The sequence below is a fragment of the Schistocerca cancellata genome, chromosome 5, assembly GCF_023864275.1.
Source record: "Schistocerca cancellata isolate TAMUIC-IGC-003103 chromosome 5, iqSchCanc2.1, whole genome shotgun sequence".
In the NCBI taxonomy this organism is placed as follows: Eukaryota; Metazoa; Arthropoda; class Insecta; order Orthoptera; family Acrididae; genus Schistocerca; species Schistocerca cancellata.
The window spans coordinates 602,501,943-602,506,316 of NC_064630.1; positions in this window are offsets into that span (position 1 = coordinate 602,501,943).

Sequence of the window (4,374 nt, forward strand, 5' to 3'; positions counted from 1 at the left end):
TGCGTGTTCAGAGCACTCAAAAAATTACCACACGCACCTCCGAGAATTTTGTGACTAGTTATTTGTTAGCTGTTAAAGAAAATATGTTTAAGGTTATTCGACGTATTGCACATGCATGCTGAGCATTTCACTAAGGATTCGTGGAGGGGACATTAGCATAACTCTTTTTATCTATTAAACTCTTTTTATGTCATAAAACGACATGCCCTGCATCCTTGTGGATCTCCTCACTATGAATTTCTGGAACAAAAAGTGCATATAATTTCATCTAGGAAAGAAAACTGGCTATACTTTTTCACGAGAAAATCTTGACATTTGCAGTAAGTGAATCTGGATGACTTGATAGAAATTTGAAAATCCGCCCTCAAGGATGGGAGTTCTGTCCCTTACCACTGTACATCATGATTCTGTCTTTTCATGTTTTGCACTACACCTATGTTCTCTAAGCAATTACTGCAACATTGTACATTCTAGCCTTCGTCTTCCAGTACTTATTTTCTTTCTACATTTCCCTTCAGTTCCAAGTTAGCTATTCTTTAATGCTACAGCAATAACTCCCTGTGCCACTTTTCTCATCTATTGTTTTTGTCACTTCTACCCTTCATGCTCTACCTCTACATTAAATTTTAACACTATTCGGAAACACCACATTTTAATAGTCCTTAGGTTCTTTTCTTCTGGATTTTCAACAGCCCTCGTTTCACTTACGCTCAGTTCCAAGTTCCACAAGCACTCACTTTCAGGAATTCTTGTTCATTTACATATCAATACCTGATACCAGTTGATCTCATCCAGCTTTTCATAACAGAATTCTTTCAAACATCTGCTAGTATATCCTTTCCAGATTCGGCGTTATTTTCCTTTCTGCGATTCTTCATTACCTATATTCTGTGCCAAATATGCAGCCCAAGGCACGAACACTCCGCCTTTTGCTTTTCGTTGTGAAAGCATTGTTAGCATTTATTTATTTTGCTACTTCGCCAGATTTCAGTTGGTGCTTGCACTGTTACGAGCGTCGATGGTCGAACCCGGGACTCCAGATAGCCGATCTCAAGCCGGGACCTACTTCGCCATATTTCGCCAGGAGGCCAAGCAAGTTCAATAGCGTCAAGGGAAAGTACAGAGCGATAAAGAGGTATTCAGAAGTATTTCTTTATTCAGCTAGTTTACAGAAATGTAATGTTGGTGCACCACCCGCACGCTGTTCTGCGAGTCCGGCCATTTCAGCACTCCTTGACTGCCGACACCGTTGCTGCGGTCATCAAGGCGATGGAAGTCAGCTGCGATTGCCCGGCCGTCGCCTGCCGAGGCGTAGCAACTGTTGCCGCTCTACTGTCCACGATTCTGGAGACTGTTACAATCCCTCGTCCCTCCATTTGGCCTGCTCTTTCTGACCATGGAACTAAGGTGGTTGTACTGGTCACCTATGGCCCTTGGCCGCTGCTGCTCCGAATACAGGACTGGACTCGAATCCGCGCCCTCCTTAATGCTGTGCAGTGCTTGCTGGATGGCAGCACCTGCGCCATCCCTAACGCTGTTTAAGTGCTGCTGCGCCTCCTGCATCTTACGCCTCGCCCTGACCCTGGTACGCCAGGTTGGAAGTGAACGTGGCCCGTCCTAGACCCACTGCAGACCGCTGTCACTGCCCTCCTTCAGGCAGACCGTGCAGTCTCCAAGTACCCGGCTGCTGTTCCGTCCCGCCCCAGTGTTGTGTCGCTGGAGGCAGAATGCAGCCGGAACAAGGGCATAAAAACCGAAAACAGGTTGATACAGAATATTTACAACATCGCTGCCAGATTGGCCCCTATAAGCGTAGACCAGCACAGGTCCGACCCGACTCTCGACTGACCTGGCACACACCTCAAGCTAAAAGTGCCTATTTATGCTACTTTTCCTCCTGCTTTTGACGTAGTGTCAGAGACAGAGACTATGACAGGGTTAAATTCCCATACATCGGCCACTTACACATCGCCACACCAAACTCTGGCCTACTACCTCGCCTCAAAATTGCAATAACTAAAAGCAGTGCTGCAGTTCCCTGCCTCGCTGTTGTTCAACTCCAAACAAATCATACGTGAAATATGCCTCTGCAACTCTGCGCCATTTTTACCCTGCATAAACTACTGGCTGCCGACTATTACCACACACTGTCAGCGGCCCCAAACTTCATCGCCCAACCGCGCCTTTACTGAATTTGAACAAAATTCCCCTTTCCTATGACTATGACTAATGCAAGCACAGCGCACCTCCCTCCTTACAACAAGATTCGTCCCGAATCTAAATATAACAGCCGTGGCCGGTGGCTGGTTAGACATACCTTGTTCGCAAAACTTATATGCTACAGACTAAAACTAACGAGTACATAAAAACATTAACGCTACCCCTATACACTGTTTACACTGGTCACCCACACCGTAGGCAACTGATTGGTTGGCACCGCCTCTACTGGTGCACGTTTCCACACTCTCCACAAAACTACACTCAAGAAAAATAGAAAAACCACACACCCTGTGGCTGAAACGCTCACTGTCATTACCCTGTCGGTGCGATGCTGTTGTAACGTTAGAACGTGTTCCAATACTTTATTAACTTCCTGTGCATTAGTAAAGGAATGCAACGTTTCCTAAAACTCTGGATTTAACGTGGAGTTTAAATATGTCAGATTCTGCATTGGTAATATCTCCAGAACCCCTTCCGGATAAAACAACATTCCCTGTGACAAAGTTAAAGCTATTTCCCCTGTACCTGATGCTAGAAGACGCAAATCCTTCCCCACAATTTCACAAACCGTACCATTTATAATTATTCCACTCTCCTGCAGTAGCAACCTCCTTATTTTGTCTGCTCTCTGATTCGTATAAGTGACCATCACCCATATCTGCGTAAGTACCAATGCCTCCCTACCTTCAGGAAGTAAGAATGTGTCGATAACACCTCTTTCTCACAATATGAGCCATTCGTAATCCCAAGGAACAATCCAACTTCGCATGTACTACTATCCGAAAAAACTTGTCGATTAGGGTAAATCATCACTCGTCCCTGCGAAGAAAAGGAACGAAATATGTGTGTACCACCTCTCTTCCAATACAAGTTACTACAACATCATTCGACATCCTCAAAAATTCCCGATAGTTCACTCTGTCCCTATCTATTTCTCTGACAAAAAATAGTCTAGCCCATACAACGACAAAACTAAAATAACAAACAAGAAAAACCCAACTATTATCTGAGCCACCAAAACACAAAAAAATCGCAAATTATCCCTTGATACAAAAAACAAAAATGTAAACATGCCATACAATATTAAACATATAATAATTTACTCCCTCCATGACCGTAACGCATACGGAATGTTATGCGTCCACTCTTGTCCCTCCGCTGCATCCTTCTTCTTCCGTTTGCTTTGCCTGGCCTCTGCAATTGGGCCACTTCCTTGTAATTGAAGTAATCCGTCCCCCACTCCTTTAAAAGGCTTTACTCTACTTACGTGGATAACGGATGTTTTTGTTGACAGCAGCACTTTAAAATTTACAGAGGAAGTCATCTTCACGATCTGGTATGGTCCATGGTACTTCGTCAAGAATTTTTTCGCCTTTTCCTTAGGTATATTTGGATTCGTGATCAGTGCCCATTGACCTACCCTGTACTGTGGTAAAGGTCCAAACCACTTATTCTGTTCTTCCTGCCCTTCCAACGCTTTCGTATTGACCTTCAGTACCCTCTTCCAGACTTCCCTTATTGTCCATGCTAATTTTCTCACTGAATCCCCTTTAGCTTCCGCTTTCGGACATAGAACGTCCAACAGTGATGGCATCTTTTAGAAAATTGCCAGTGAGCTCAGAATTTGGATTTTTCAGCAAAATTCATAATGTATACACTGCCATCTTTGGCCAGTCGCCAGTTAATTGCAGTGTCAAAGTGAGACTGTATTCTCACTACAATATAACATATAATTTACGACAAAACGAGAATATTTGGAACACAAAGAAATTAAAAAATTCAGTAGATCCTCCAATCCGTATGGTGACCTACCTATTACTGTTTGGCAGTAACAAGTTATTGGTTGGTTGGTTGGGGGAAGGGACCAAACAGCGAGAAAATCGGTCCCAAGATCGAAGGTGACAGAAATCAAGGGACAAACAACAAAAACAGCACAATCCATCAAAGGAAAAGGGCAATGGGCAAACAAAGAGGCACAAGGACCTCCAGAGCGGCAGGAAGAGGAAAGGACAGGATGGGGAAGGGGACATGAAGATATCACTGAACTAACGGTGAAGTAACCAGATGAGCTGTTTAGTAACTACCGCCAGTAAACTGATACAGCGTAAGAATGAATGTTTTTAGGCACAGAAAGCTATTTTGCTGATCGTATGC